The sequence below is a fragment of the Triticum dicoccoides genome, chromosome 3B (genome assembly GCF_002162155.2).
Source record: "Triticum dicoccoides isolate Atlit2015 ecotype Zavitan chromosome 3B, WEW_v2.0, whole genome shotgun sequence".
In the NCBI taxonomy this organism is placed as follows: Eukaryota; Viridiplantae; Streptophyta; class Magnoliopsida; order Poales; family Poaceae; genus Triticum; species Triticum dicoccoides.
The window spans coordinates 411,711,266-411,727,132 of record NC_041385.1 but is presented as its reverse complement, the minus strand read 5'-3'; positions in this window follow the sequence as shown (position 1 = coordinate 411,727,132).

Sequence of the window (15,867 nt, the reverse complement as noted above, 5' to 3'; positions counted from 1 at the left end):
CCCGGAACGATTCCGATATCCAAATATAGGCTTCCAATATATCGATCTTTATGTCTCGACCATTTCGAGACTCCTTGTCATGTCCATGATCACATCCGGGACTCCGAACAACCTTCGGTACATCAAAACTTATATACTCATAATAAAACTGTCATCGTAACGTTAAGCGTGCGGACCCTACGGGTTCGAGAACTATGTAGACATGACCTAGAACTATTCTTGGTCAATAACCAATAGTGGAACCTGGATGCTCATATTGGCTCCTACATATTCTACGAAGATGTTTATCGGTCAAACCGCATAACAACATACGTTGTTCCCTTTGTCATCGGTATGTTACTTGCCCGAGATTCGATCGTCGGTATCTCAATACCTAGTTCAATCTCGTTACTGGCAAGTCTCTTTACTCGTTATGTAATGCATCATTCCGCAACTAACTCATTAGTCACATTGCTTGCAAGGCTTATAGTGATGTGCATTACCGAGAGGGACCAGAGATACCTCTCCGACAATCGGAGTGACAAATCCTAATCTTGAAATACGCCAACTCAACATGTACCTTCGGAGACACCTATAGAGCTCCTTTATAATCACCCAGTTACGTTGTGACGTTTGGTAGCACACAAAGTGTTCATCCGGTAAACGGGAGTTGCATAATCTCATAGTCATAGGAACATGTATAAGTCATGAAGAAAGCAATAGCAACATACTAAACGATCAAGTGCTAAGCTAACGGAATGGGTCAAGTCAATCACATCATTCTCCTAATGATGTGATCCCATTAATCAAATGACAACTCATGTCTATGGTTAGGAAACTTAACCATCTTTGATTAACGAGCTAGTCAAGTAGAGGCATACTAGTGACACTATGTTTGTCTATGTATTCACACATGTATTATGTTTCCGGTTAATACAATTCTAGCATGAATAATAAGTATTTATTATGATATAAGGAAATAAATAATAACTTTATTACTGCCTCTAGGGCATATTTCCTTCAGCCGTGCGGCATGAAATCCGCGGTCCTTGGATGTGGGGGGAGGTACTTCGGAGGCCTTGAACAACACCTTCCATGCGCCTTTGTGCGTCATGTCATAGAGCTTTTGAAGCGTCTGGTGTTTGGCCGGGACGAACTCCCACAGATTGAATGCCCGCCTTTGGCACGGAAGAATCCGGTGAACGAGCATGACCTCGATCACGTTGACAAGCTTGATGTTCTTGTCCTTAATGCTCTTAATGCAGTTTTGGAGTCCGGTCAGCTCTGTAGGTTTGCCCCAGGCCAGGCCCTTCTTTTCCCAGGAGGTGAGCCGCATGGGGGTTCCGGGTCGGAACTTGGGGGCCGCCGCCCAATTGGCACTGCGTGGCTCGGTGATGTAGAACCACCCTGACTGCCACCCTTTCACGGTCTCCGCAAAGGAGCCGTCAAGCCAGGTGATGTTAGGCATCTTGCCCACCATGGCCCCTCCGCACTCTGCTTGCTGGCCGCTCATGATCTTCGGCTTCAAGCAGAAGATTTGTAGCCACAAGCCCAAGTGAGTCTTGATGCAGAGGAAGGCCTCGCACATGACGATAAACGCCGAGATGTTGAGGACGAAATTTTGGGCTAGATCATGGAAATCTAGCCCGTAGTAGAACATGACCCCGCGGACGAAGGGACGAAGTGGAAATCCCAGTCCACGGACGAAGTGGGCGACAAACACGACCCTCTCGTGAGGTTCTAGAGTTGGAGTGATCTTCCCGGCGTCCGGTAGCCAGTGCGTGATGTCTGCGGCCAAGTATCCGGCCGCCCGAAACTTCGTGATATGCTTCTCTTTCACGGTGGAGGCCACCCACTTGCCTCCTGCTCCGGACATGTTTAGCTGTGCGGAGAAGACTTGGGCTTGGGTGCTGGAGCTCGAGGGGGCAAGAGTGGGTAAAGGAGGAAGAAGGCGTGGGTAAAAATGGGGAACTCTTATCCCTTTATAGAGGCGACGAAAGCGGTGCGCCTCCCCACTTGCCCGTTGAGAATCGCTTACTTCCCAAGCGCCACGATTGATGGCGTGGTGGGATTACCCATACCCGTATTGATGAGAATCCCATGATAAGGGGACACGATCTCTGCTTTGACAAGACGTGTCAAGGAAACCGCCTCGCAATGTGCGCTGTGGCTGGTTGTGGGAAAATGGTTCGAATAATGACCCGATCGTAATGACATGTCATGTTGTCTAAAAAAGGTTGTTAGCATATTACATTTGTGAAATATCATTCTCTCTACGGTGGTATGTGAAGATCATTTTGCGGATCCGGACACGGTTTAAGTGTTCGATGATTACTTTGGAGTATTCGGAGAAGGAACCCGCCTTCCAATGCCGAAGACAAGACTGCGTGCTGGACTCATCGTCATTGAAGCCTGGTTCAGGGGCTACTGAGGGAGTCCTAGATTAGGGGGTATCCGGACAGCCGGACTATATACAACGTCCGGACTATTGGAGCGTGAAGATGCAAGAATCAAGACTCTGTCCCGTGTCCGGCTAGGACTCTCCTTTGCGTGGAAGACAAGCTTGGCGATCCGGATATTGTATTTCCTTCCTTGTAACCGACTCCATGTAAACCCTAGCCCTCTCCGGTGTCTATATAAACCGGAGAGGTTGGTCCTTAGAAGGCCGATCACAACTACAATCATAATCATCATAGGCTAGCTTCTAGGGTTTAGCCTCTACGATCTCGTGGTAGATCTACTCTTGTACTACTCATATCGTCAATATTAATCAAGCAGGAAGTAGGGTTTTACCTCCATAGAGAGGGCCCGAACCTGGGTAAACATTGTGTCCCTTGCTTCCTGTTACCATCAGCCTAAGACACACAGATCGGGACCCCCTACCCGAGATCCGCCGGTTTTGACACCGACAGCTGCCTCGGCAGCTGCTCAAGTTGACTGGTCGATGCGGCACGCAGAAGGTCATGATGGCGTGAGGTCATGGAGGCCGGCGGTTGGCCTCCCTTGGCTATAAATATGAGGGAGGGGCAGAGCCCCCCGCCCATCTTTCCTTCGTCTTGCTCTCGCCTGCTTTTCTCCTCTCCATATTGCTCCCATGGCATCACCGAAGAGGTTTTCGGTAGCCGAGAAGGGGAAGGCCTCCAAGGAGGGGCCAGCCTCTCCTCCTCCCAAGAGGGGTCGCGGTTGTCCCCTCAAGCACCCCGCGGTCCCTCCGGCAGCTTCTAGGGGGCGCGGGGGCGCGCCCCCCAGAAGCAGCGTTGCTCTAGGCACCCGCAACAGCACCTCTTCCCGCGGCAGGGTCACCGGCTTCGGAGCAGCCCCCATGATGAAGGGAGGCGTTCCATGATTGTGCGCCCGCCTCGGCCACACTTTTCCACGCTGGACGTGCTCCCTGAGTTCATGGTGTGGTCGGAGAGCCCGGTTGGCACCTCGCTTTGCCTCCCGCGCTTCTTCTCCAGCGAGCTTCCTTCTTCGGGGCCCAATGGTCTCTGGCTGTAGGCTGACGGTTCTGCAGCAGGGCTTCGTGGGTTGGTACCGAGGTCACCGCCTACGGTAGTGTGGTCTTGACCCGCGGCTGGCAGACCTTAGCCCGCGCGTGTGGCCTGGGCGGAAGGTGCACCCTCCACTTCAAGTATGACGGCCTGGCGACCCTCTACGTGACGGTGTTCAGGGAGGACAGCCGCCACATGGGGTGTTGCTCGGAGGATGGCAGCGATGACAATGGTGGCGACGGCGAGCTTGGTCTTGGCGACACGCGCTCCCCCTCCCGCGATGGCAGCTCTTCCTCGGATGAGAGCTCGAGCAGTGGTGGCTACGACCGGCCCCCCTCATCATCGTGCTCGGGTCGAGGATGTCGGGGGTTCGTCCCGCCGCGGTGCTCCAGTTAAGCTGGAGAGGAGCCCGGCATGAAGCTGAGAGCCGGCGAACTTGGACTCAAGGCCGGCGGCCCCAGGTCACCTATGGGAGAACTGGTGGAGTGTCGGGTCACCTTGAGGCGCTGCTTGAGGATGTGGCGCTGGTGCCGAGCTTGTACGCCGTCAGGCCCTCTTTGTTTAGCCTTTCCTTTCTCCTGCAATCAGAAAAAAAAAGGAGATGTACCCTGTGGGGGCGTGTAATGAACTGTTGTTGTTATGCCTTTTATGCTATAGTTGCCATCTTGATGTTGTGGTGTAGTTTTTGCGATCTGAGTGAGTTAAGGTAGGGAAGCTTAGCTTGGTTTGTGCAGTCGTTTTTATCCTCACGAGAACCTGACCTCAGGTACTTGACGGGGTCCCCTTCCTCGGGGAGTCTTTGACACAGACCCCAGAGGATACGCCTTGTGCTCTCAGGAGCCGTGGCCGGGTGGAGCTGTCCTTTGAATGAAGATACAACTTGTCGAGTAGCTCACTCCCCCTTACGCGAGCCCCCTCCCACGGATTAACTCGGACCTGATGCACCACGTCGCGCTGCCCGGGGGGCATGGACATGAGGGGTGTTGGTGCCCATGGCCTTGATCGAGGGCTCCTCGCGAGGATGAAGCCGAAATACCAGCATTCGGCGCGGTGCGTGCATGCAAAGGCAAGCCCAAGTCGCACACACCTACCTAGCCCCACGCGCGAGGAGCGCGAGGAGAAGTGGCGGGCGAATGCCACCTCTCTCACGTCCTCAGACCGAAAACATCTTAGGAGAAGGAAATAGCTCGAGGAACCAGCATTCGAGAATACCAAATCTATTGAAAGATTACTAAAAAACTGCAAGCAACTTCAGAAAGCAAATGAACAACCGCGTCCAGCACCTAATCTAGTCTTCTCACCAGTGCTTAGCTAAGTGCTGCCACTAGGACATGGGAGGGAGCCCCCATGAAGCCCCAGGGCGGCTCTCAGGAGACTCCGGGGCGTGTACAACCCCACTCATTATTACATGAGAGTGTCACGAGTGGAGACCTTCACAGGCTGGAGCCTTGCTTCACAGATCGGAGCCTTTCTTCAAGGGTTGAACTTCCGGAGGTGTTGGATGTTCCAGGCGTTCTGGATGGGGACTGAGGGAGTCCTGGATTAGGGGGTATCCGGACAGCCAGACTGTGTACAACGTCCGGACTATTGAAGCATGAAGATACAAGACTCAAGACTTCGGACCGTGTCCGGATAGGACTTTCCTTGGCGTGGAAGGCAAGCTTGGTGATCCGGGTATTATATTTCCTTCCTTGTAACCAACTCCATGTAAACCCTAGCCCTCTCCGGTGTCTATATAAACCGAAGAGGTTGGTCCTTAGAAGGCCGATCACAATTACAATCATACCATCATAGGCTAGCTCCTAGGGTTTAGCCTCTACGATCCCGTGGTAGATCTACTCTTGTACTACCCATATCATCAATATTAATCAAGCAGGAAGCAGGGTTTAACCTCCATCGAGAGGGCCCGAACCTGGGTAAACATCTGTGTCCCTTACTTCTTGTTACCATCGGCCTTGACGCACAGATCGGGACCCCCTACCCGAGATCCGCCGGTTTTGACACCGACATTGGTGCTTTCATTGAGAGTTCCTCTGTGTCATCGCTGTCAGGCTTGATGGCTCCCTCAATCGTCATCAACGACGCTGTCCAGGGTGAGACTTTTCTCCCCGAACAGATCTTCGTGTTTGGCGGCTTCGCGCTACGGGCCAATTCGCCTGGCCGCCTGGAGCAGGTCGATAGCTATGCCCCCGGCCATCAAATCAGGTTCGGAAATCTGAACTACACGGCGGATATCCGCGGAGACTCGATCTTCGACGGATTTGGGCTAGCGCCAGAAGCACCGGACAGTCATGATGAGCACGGCTTAGACCTGCTGTCAGACGTTGCTCGAGATATCACCCCGGCAAAAGCCTCGGATCTAAATCCAGGCCATGTTGCTTCGCCTAAGGACGGAGGGCTGGACCCCGCCCCGCAGGCCGTACCCTCATCAACGATGGAGGCGAATACAGGTCTCGCCTCTGAGGGAGCCTGTGACTCCGGACCCCCGGACTCATATCCGGATGTAGGTCCCAGTCCGTGCGCCCCCGAGCCCGCCGATCCTGGTTGGGCTCCGGTGACAGAGTTCACCGCGACGGACGTTTTTTAGCACTCACCCTTCGGCGACATGCTGGACTTATTGAAGTTTCTCTCCTTGTCAGGAGACTCCGGGCCGAACTATGTCCGGCTCGAGTGGGAAGCAGACAATGACGGAATTCGTTGCCCACCCACCACCCACTTCATTGCAATGATCGACGATTTAACTGACGTGCTTGACTTCGACTCCGAAGACATCGACGGTATGGACGACGAAGCAGGAGGACTACAGGGACCACCACGTACAGGGCGGTGGGCGGCCACCTCCTCATACAATATATATATGGTGGACACCCCAACGGAAACCAGTGGCGGTGAGGCGACGGAGGATAACCCCTCAGGGAGAAAAGCAAAACATGTGCGTCATCGGCACCACTCCAAGCCCCGCCACATCAAAAATGGCCCCGGAAACGAGAGCAGTCCAGACGGTGCCAAAGAGGAATACAACCCTAGTCAGCCTACACTTAAGCAGGTCGGACCAATGATGATGGGATGCTGGGAGAGGGACAATCACACACACCCCTCCGCCGACGAGGCAAGCCTCGGCAATGATGAATTCGGCGTACCGGAAGACCCAGTGGAACAAGTTTGCTTCAAGCGACGGCTCATGGCTACCACAAGGAGCCTGCAAAGGAAGCAAGAGTAGCTTACAGCTGACCAAGATGTGCTAGAGGATAGGTGGACCAAGATACTAGCCGCCAAAAAATACGAACTCGACAGCCCCAATAAAGGGCACACACGGCACAACTAGCTACCTCAACTCGAGCAGGAAAACCACGGGCACGCACACAGACGCCCACGCATCACTATGGTCCAAGGCGGCACGAAGCAGACACGAAGAGGCACCCTCAGGCCTCGACACAAAGGTCATAAACATCAAGACAAGGAAGCTGGTGCCAAGTCCGGCAATGCTCAGTCCGCTAAACGGACAAAGAACAGCACAAGCCTACTCGACCGAAGCCACACGTTGGATCAGCCGTGTGAAATTCACGGTACCCCCCGAAGGACGGCAAAGCATACCAATAGAGAATGTAGGATCCTCAAAACAAAGCGGCTGGTCGCACGCCGGAAGCAATAAGGGGAGATGCCTTGCCAAGCCCCCCCCCTCCCAGAGCGTAACAGTACGGCCGACCGCCTAGGACCACATAAACCACGGCAAGTCAATTGCAGTGCCTCTAGACCTAGTAGTCCGGGGGCTCCATAACACACAAAGCCCACAAGGGTATGACGCCACGGAAAACATCTCCTAAAAGATGTAAGGCGCAAAGGCCAAGTTTCATTGGCCCACCACTCTAAGCGGTTGTCTTCGGATCACCCAAAAAATGCTACGCCAAAGAATAAATCCTCGGCACCTTCCCACCATACGATAGTTCACCGTATGCTAACGGGAAAAACCACGTCGACTAGATTCCACGTGGTAAATTACCCAGGCCAACCACCTGGACATCCATTGCGGAGTCCGCAATACCTCACGTTCTAACAGTTGGGCACACCAGGGCCCGATTAGGGACCCTGGGAGCAACAACAAGAGGACACCTAGATGCCTTCAAGCATTTCACATTTGCAAACTAACGATTGACGCAGAACAGAACTGGCGGCATGGAATTATCCCAGACACACAAAGGAAGGAACATGCAGGTAAAAGTCAGTTCGGATTCATTCTCAATCCACTCACAACCCCCTCCAGTCCGGCCACAACAGGTTTCGCCAAATAACACCTCTTTCCATACATCATACTAATATGCATAGACATATCATCCTACTACAATGTGTAGACTTAAATAGCAATCATCGGCTGTCATTTATCGCCGACGCCTCTTTGCCGAAAATGACAGCCATGCTTCGTGTTCGCCTGGTTGTACCAGGGGCTCCACAGTACGGCAATAAAGTACAACCACCTATTCGGTCGTCCGGCACCCCGAACTTATTGCACTATATGCATCTGCTCCGAATCATGTCTTGGGTCATTGGTTGGGTTTGCCCGGCTCCCATGTTTTGGTACCTTACGTTCCGTTCTATTGGCTAAGGTAGCGCTGGGAGAACTACTGCGATTGTGTCCCGGTTCAGCCGGACGAGCACCTCAGTAGAGAAAGCTGAAAACTGACTATCATGATGAAGCGAGAGCCAGTCCGCTGTTCGAGAGGTTATAAAATCCTTAAAGATTTATTCCGCGCAACGCCACTATAAATGCTAAGTGCGACGGGTCGGTCTTCTGATCAGGCGCCAATAGAGCCCCTAGTTCGGCCTTCTGAACACTAGGGGCTACGCCGACCATACTCGAATTCCTATGGCTAAGTGAGAGTAATAAAGCCTTATAGTTCGATTGCCTGGTTCGTGGAAAGATACACCTCCTTAAAAGGACCCAACTATGGGATAAAGAGCGTTCAGATATATCCCGAATACCCCTGTATCCTTTTTACGAGGGGGTAGAAGCCGACGACTGGCCAACTCCTAGAATTTGCATACAATAAAACAGCCGCACAGGAAGAACATATGTTCAAATAAAACAGGCAATATATAATAAACATGCCATTATCCCATTTTACAACAAGCGGCACAAATGCCCTCAGGGAAATATGATGTCCTTAGCACACTTGTCCACCACAAGGCGGACCCCTTTCATCACACCTTCATAATATAGCTCGGGCTTGCGGTGCTCCTTACCCTCCGGCGGCCCCTCAGTCATCAGCTTCTCTGCGTCAAGCCTCCCCCAATGCACTTTCGCATGGGCAAACGCCATACGCGCGCCTTCTATGCAGACTGATCGCTTGATAGCATCAAGCCGAGGACAGGCGCCCACAATCCGCTTGACGAGTGTGAAGTAGCTGCTTGGAATCGGCTCCGCGGGCCACAGCTGGACAACTAAGTCCTTCATGGCTAGTTCGTCCACTTGGTGCAGTTCGACCAGCTGTTTCATCTGATCGATAAATGGCACCGGATAGTTCGGCGCCAGATACTGCGACCAGAAATCCCTCTCCGCGGTCTTCTTCTCCTCGGTACGGTAGAATTGAGCGGCATCTGATATGCTGCAAGGAAGATCCACAAAAGCCCCTGGACAAATAAGAATTCAGCTTGCCGCTTGGATTCTTCACATTCTAACATATACAAAGCTAAGAATACAGAAGGCCTTACCAGCCGCCACTTTCCGGGCCTCCTGAATGTCCCGCGCAGCACCTCGGGCTTTTTCTCGAGCACCTTCTGCATCCTTGAGAGCTTGGGCGAGCTCGGATTCTTTCCCTTCTAGACTCTGCTCCAAGCCCTCGCTTTTCTTCACAGCTTCATGGAGCTCTCGCTCAGCTGTGATAACCCTGGCATCATGTTTTTCACGAAGCGCCTATTCGGCCTCAGCCTTCTTGTTGGCATCAGCCAAAGCTTTCTTTAGTGCCTCGTATTCGGCACCCGCTCCTAGAGCACACAATACTTTTTTTTATTCTGCACAACCATTCGTTCGTGCCAACTCCAAGACAAATGCTTTCAACATACCTTGCTTGTCTTCCAGTTGCTTTCTCACACGGCCGAGTTCTTCCTCGGCCCGTGCAAGGCTCTGCTTCAGTTCGGACACTTCCGCATTGAAAGCAGATGTCCTCTCTGCGGATGCCTGTTTTCGCACCAAAGGGTATGCGTTATTTACATAGGCTCCTGCGAAGGCAGGGGTTTTTGATCCCCTGCCCGGCTCTGTCTCCTTCACCGGACAGTGCATCAAGGGCTACTACTCATATTATGACAATTCCTCAAGGGTTTCCTAGGAAACATACCTCAAAGCCTTTATAAGGCTAAGGCAGGACACGTTCAGCCCGCTCTCGGTGGATTGAATCCTTTCAACCACCTCGCCCATAAGGGCCCGATGCTCATCGACAATAGACGCGTTCTTCAATGCTGTCGATAGACTGCCAGGCAGCTCTGCTTGAACAGAGGACGCCGGCAGCGTAGGCAGGCCCCCCGCCATCAGGAGTGGCTGCTCGCTCGATCCCGGAACCCTAGAGGTCCCGGGGGCCGTATCCATCCCCGCGTGTTCGGCACCAAGGATATGTCCTCCCTAGTCTAGGTCTTGTCGAGATGACACCTTAGTGTCGTGCCCAGACTTGGGGGAAGGGGCCTGTGGAGGCGTCTCGCTCGCCAAAGCGTCTGAGTCCAATGAATCCTCCGACGAGGACTGGCCGGCGCAGGACCTTGCCGGACTGTGCAATATATAGGCAACAGTCAAAACTACTACACCCAAAAACAATCCCGGACGCATATGCATGTTCGGATACTTACGACTTCTCCAGGGGCTGGGCCCTGGAATCCCACTCCGGGCTGCTATCGGCAGCCGTGGGGGATGCCTCTGGGAGGGAATTTTTTTCCCCTCTTGGGCGACCCGGCCTCCAAATAGGTGGAGGCCGTCCTCTTCCTCCCACCGTCAGAGTGAGGCTCATCCTCCTCTTCTTCCTCCTCCTCGTCCTCGGACGAAGGATCATCGCTGGAGTCTTCGGATTTGGCGTTCGAAGCCTCGCGATGACGAAGGCCACCCTGGGTCTTCTTGACCTTCTTGGAGGCCTCTTTCTTTGGCGCCTTATAAGGCGCGGGGACCAGCATCTTCGTCAGAAGAGGTCTGGCCGGTTCCTTCGGCAGGGGGGCTGGACAATGTATCCGCTCCACCTTCTTTATCCATCCCTGAGGTTGCAAGGAAACACGATTAAGGTGTCTCCCGCATAACATGCCAGCTGAGGCATGAATAGACAGAGTGCGGTTGTGACTTACCAAGCTTGGAGAATGGGATGATCGATACCCACGGTCCTCGGCGGGGCCCGGCCACGATTTGCCGGACTTAAAGAGCACCTTCCAGATATCCTTGTGGGAGGAATCATAAAGCTCCCGAAGGGTTTGGTGCTCAGCCGGGTCGAATTCCCATAGGGTACAAGCTCGACGCTGACAAGGGAGAACCAGGCGAACTAGCATCACCTGGACTACGTCGACGAGTTTGACGTCCCTATCGACCACACCCTGGATGCGCGTCTGGAGCAGTAATAGCTCATCGGACGAGCACTAGTTCGGGCCCTTCTCAGGCCAGGACGTGAGCCGCAGTTGTCGGTGTTCTGGGAACGGGGGTCCCCAGACTTGCCTGCCTGCGGCCTGCGACGTGGCTCAAAGGAGGCCCAGCACAGCCCGTCTTCATCAACACAAATTCAAGACCCTCGCGAGGGGCCAAGCCTCGCGGGGTGGACGACAAGGAGCTTCCTCAGGCACGGCCTCATCAGGTGGGCTCGCGAGGAGGCAGAGAGTTCAAGGCGGGGTACCTCGCGAGGTGCCCATGACGCAAGCCATGACGACCAAGGGCGCCAGTCGGGCACCAGCCCGCGCAGTGTCCTCCTTTCCTCTTTGGTGCAAAGGGAGCAAGCGCAGGTGGGAGCATCAAGCAAAGGCATCCATTTCGGTGCAACGAGACCAAGACCAGCCCAACGGCAGGGGAGAAGTCATTGTGGAGCCCAAGCAGGCGTCACCACCAGAGCCTTTGACAGGCGAGGACCAACTTTGGTCAGGATAAGTGTACCCGCTGTTCCCCTTCAAAATGGCCAATTGTTGGCGCCCTTCCCGCTCAATATTCGGGAAGAGGCCCAGGGCCTTTGCCTATAAATAGGACTAGCCACCCCCAGGGTAGGGGATCCCGAATCGGGACCTGGCCTAGCAATTGGGATCCTCACCAAGAAACCAGTAGATAGAGCGATTGAACTCCTCCTAGCAGTTCGTCGCACCGGCCAAGAACAGACCCCCGCAAGGCTGTTCTCCCTTGTATTGTTCATCATCACCCAAGAGGCAATCCACCACACCACACACTGGAGTAGGGTATTACACCACAATGGTGGCCTGAACCAGTATAAATCTTGTGTCTCTTGTGTTGTTCTGTTTGGTAGTTTAGATCCTAGCGATTCGGCGAGGAACAGGCAGGCAGAAGGTTGAATCTCCGCGCGCACCCCAGAGTTCGAACCTCAAGGGTCTACCGGAACCCGAAATCTGACATTTGGCACGCCAGATAGGGGTGCGCTGGAAATTGCCTTCCGTCGTCTTGTTCTTCTCCGACCACCGCATCCATGTCTGACGCTCGTCGGGCTCGCGCCGAGCGCCGAGCCACCCTCGCTTCCCACGTCGCCCAGACGGCTCCCGTCGGCGGGCGCCCTCGTCGTTCCCCGTCACCTGCCGTCAACGCCGCCACCGGCCAGGCGGGGAACGAACAGCAAGCATCATCCCAGCATTCCCCCGTGGCCTCTTGGGAAGAGCCACGCGGCCTCTCCCTCACCCACCCCGTCGCGCTGGCTCCCTCGGTCGTCGCGGCCCTCCTGGGCGGCTCGCAGGCGCCGCCCTCCAGCCACCACGTCAAGCCATTCGTCCGCCGGTTCGGCGCCGCCTCCACGTGGCAGGGGGCTCCCCCAGGCCGGACGGAGCCATCGGCCAGGTTGACCTTCGACTCTGAGGACCACCCCTCCAACTCGGCCTGCTCGGGCGCGCTCCCCATGCTCTGCACGCCCACCATCTGCCAGGTGGCTGTCACCAGGACTCTCGTCAACGGTGGCGCGAGCCTCAGCATGCTCTCAGTTGAGGCCTTCAACCTCCTCTGCACACCCCGGGAGCGGCTGCAGCCCAGCCGGCCTTTCTCGGGCGTCGGAGGCGGGTCATCCAGCTCCTTGGGGCAGATCCGGCTCCCGGTAACTTTCGGCACCTACGACAATTTCCGCACAGAGCTGGTCAATTTCGACATCGCCCCCATCGGCCTCCCCTACAGCGCCATCCTCGGCTATCCGGCATTAGCCAAATTCATGGCCGCAACTCACCCGGCGTACAACCTCATGAAGATGCCCGGGAGCAACGGCGTCCTCACCGTGCCCGGGGACACCGAAGGTGCGCTGCGAGTACTCAAGCTCGCCCTCAAGACGACGGCGGCGGCACGGCCCGCCGACGTAGAAACACCCAAGCCCAAGGGGGCTGCGCCAACCAAGAAGAAGCAGTTGTTCACCCAAGACAAGGCAGAGACCAAGCAGGTACCTGTCGACGAGGACGGGTCCACTAACGCCACTTTCACCATATGCGCCAACCTCGGGCCCGAGCAGGAGGAAGACCTGGTCAAGTTCCTGCATGCAAACAAGAAAGTGTTCGCCTGGGAGCCCGATCGGTTGGCAGGGATCCCACGAGGTGTGATCGAGCACCACCTCAATGTGTGCCCCAACGTGCGCCCCGTGAAGCAGAAGGCGAGGAGGCAGTCCACCAAAAAGTAGGCCTTCATCGTCCAGGAGACCCGCAAGCTAGAAGCCGCGGGGGTTATCCGCGAGGTCTGATATCCAGATTGGTTGGCCAACCCCGTGGTTGTGCCAAAGAAGGGAGGGAAGGAGCGCATGTGTGTTGACTTCACCAACCTCAACAAATCATGCCCGCAAGATCCGTTCCCGCTCCCTCGCATCGATCAGATCATCGATTCCACCGCTGAATGTGACCTGTTATGCTTCTTGGATGCCTTCTCCGGGTATCACCAGATCAAGATGGCTGTGGAAGACGTGGAGAAGACGGCCTTCCTGACCCCGTGTGGGGTGTACTGCTATACATGCATGCCATTCGGACTGCGCAACGCGGGGGCAACCTTTCAGCGGCTCATGCACATCACCTTGGGCCCGCAGCTCGGGAAGAATGTGGAGGCTTACGTCGACGACATCGTAGTAAAGTCTCGCGAGGCCAAGACCCTGATACAAGACCTGGAGGAAACCTTTGCGAGCCTCAATGCAGTGAGCCTGCGGCTCAACCTGGAGAAGTGTGTGTTTGGAGTCCCCTCGGGCAAGCTCTTGGGCTTCCTCGTGTCCCACCGAGGCATCGAGGCCAACCCAGAAAAGGTCAAGGCAGTCGAGGACATGAGTCCACCGAAGACCCTCAGAGAAATGCAGAAGCTCACGAGGCGTGTGACTGCGCTGGGGCGCTTCATCTGCAGGTTAGGGGAGTGAGCGCTGCGTTTCTTTCAGCTGATGAAGAAGAAGGGGCCCTTTGAATGGACTGAAGAAGCCGACAAAGCATTCCAAGATCTCAAGAGATACTTAACCAGCCCTCCGGTGATGGTGGCCCCACGCCCTCAAGAGCCCTTGGTACTCTATCTCGCCGCAACTCCTTACTCCGCCAGCGCGGCTCTGGTGGCAGGTAGGGAGGAGCATCGGACCAAGGCCACGGCTGTTGCCCGTGTCAAGGCGAAACAGGACCAAAAAGGACTCGCAGCGGTTGCTACCACGGCTGAGGAGGATCAGCTACCGCAGGGAAGCGCGCCGGGAATGGAGGAAGCTCTTCCCCCAGGCAACCAGCTTCCGGAGGCCCCGTCGCCTCAGCAGGCGCCACGGCCTCCGGAGGGCGTCGCCAGCACCGACGCTCCGAGCCTCGTCGAGAACCCAGTGTACTTCGTCAGCACGGTGTTGCGGGATGCAAGGGCACGGTACCCCATGCCACAGAAGCTCCTCCTCGTGCTGCTGGTGGCCTTGCGCAAGCTGCGGCACTACTTCTAGGGTCACCCGATCAAGGTGGTCTTGGCATACCCCTTGGAAAGGGTGCTCAGGAGCCCCAACTCGGATGGAAGGGTCGCTGAGTGGAACATTGAACTACAAGCATTTCGGCTCGAATTCAATACGACCAGGGTCATCAAGGGTGCCGCGCTAGCTGATTTCGTGGCTGAATGGACGGAAGCACCGGACCTCAAGGCCGACGAGGACCGATCACTCTCCCCAGGAAGCGAGGCGCCAGAAGGATGGGTCATGTACTTCGACGGGGCGTTCTCCAGGCATGGCGCTGGGGCTGGGGCGGTGCTCATATCTCCCACTTAGGACAAGCTGTACTACGCCGTGCAGCTCTGCTTCCAGCAGGGTGAAAAGGTCTCCAACAATATAGCGGAGTACGAGGGACTGATAGCGGGCTTAAAGGTCGTCGCTGCCCTGGGGGTGAAGCGCCTTACTATCAAGGGCGATTCACAGCTCCTTGTCAATTTCTCCAACAAAGTATACGAGCCAAGAGATGAGCACATGGAGGCCTACCTTGCGGAGGTCCGCAGGATGGAGAAGCAGTTCTGGGGGTTGGAGCTACAGCATGTGCCCCGCGGCACTAATCAAGAGGCTGACGACATCGCCAAACGAGCCTCCAGGCGGTTGCCCCAGGAGCCGGGCGTCTTCGAGGAACGGCTCTTCAAGCCCTCGGCCCTGCCATCATTATCGAACACAGCACAGCCTCGGGTGGAGCTTCCTCAGCCACCTGCCTCGGGAGCCCCAGCATGTGGCCCGGCCTCAGGAGCACGCCTACTCCTGACGATGGAGCCTCAGGAGGGGTGCTGGATCACAGAGCTCCGGAGCTACTTAACGCAAGGGACCCTGCCGGAGAAGGAGGAGGAGGCAGAGCGTGTGGCGCGGCAAGCCACAGCATACTGCATCATGGATGGAGAGCTCTACCGGAAACGACCGAATGATGTGTCCCTGTGTTGCATCACCAGGGAGCAAGGGAAGGAACTGCTGGCAGATATACACGGTGGAGACTGTGGGCATCATTCGTCGTCATGGACCCTCGTCAGCAAGGCGTTCTGCAGCGGTTTCTATTGGCCTACTGCGCTCAATGACGCTGTCGAACTAGTGAAAGCTTGCTAGGCTTGCTAATTCCATGCCAAGCAGATCCATCAGCCGGTAGGAGGTCTGCAAACCATACCCTTCACGTGGCCCTTCGTAGTCTGGGGGCTGGATATCCTGGGCCCGTTTCCTCGGGCGCCAGGGGGCTATCTCTACCTCTACGTCGCTGTGGACAAGTTCACCAAGTGGGCCGAAGTCGAGGCCGTCCGCACCAT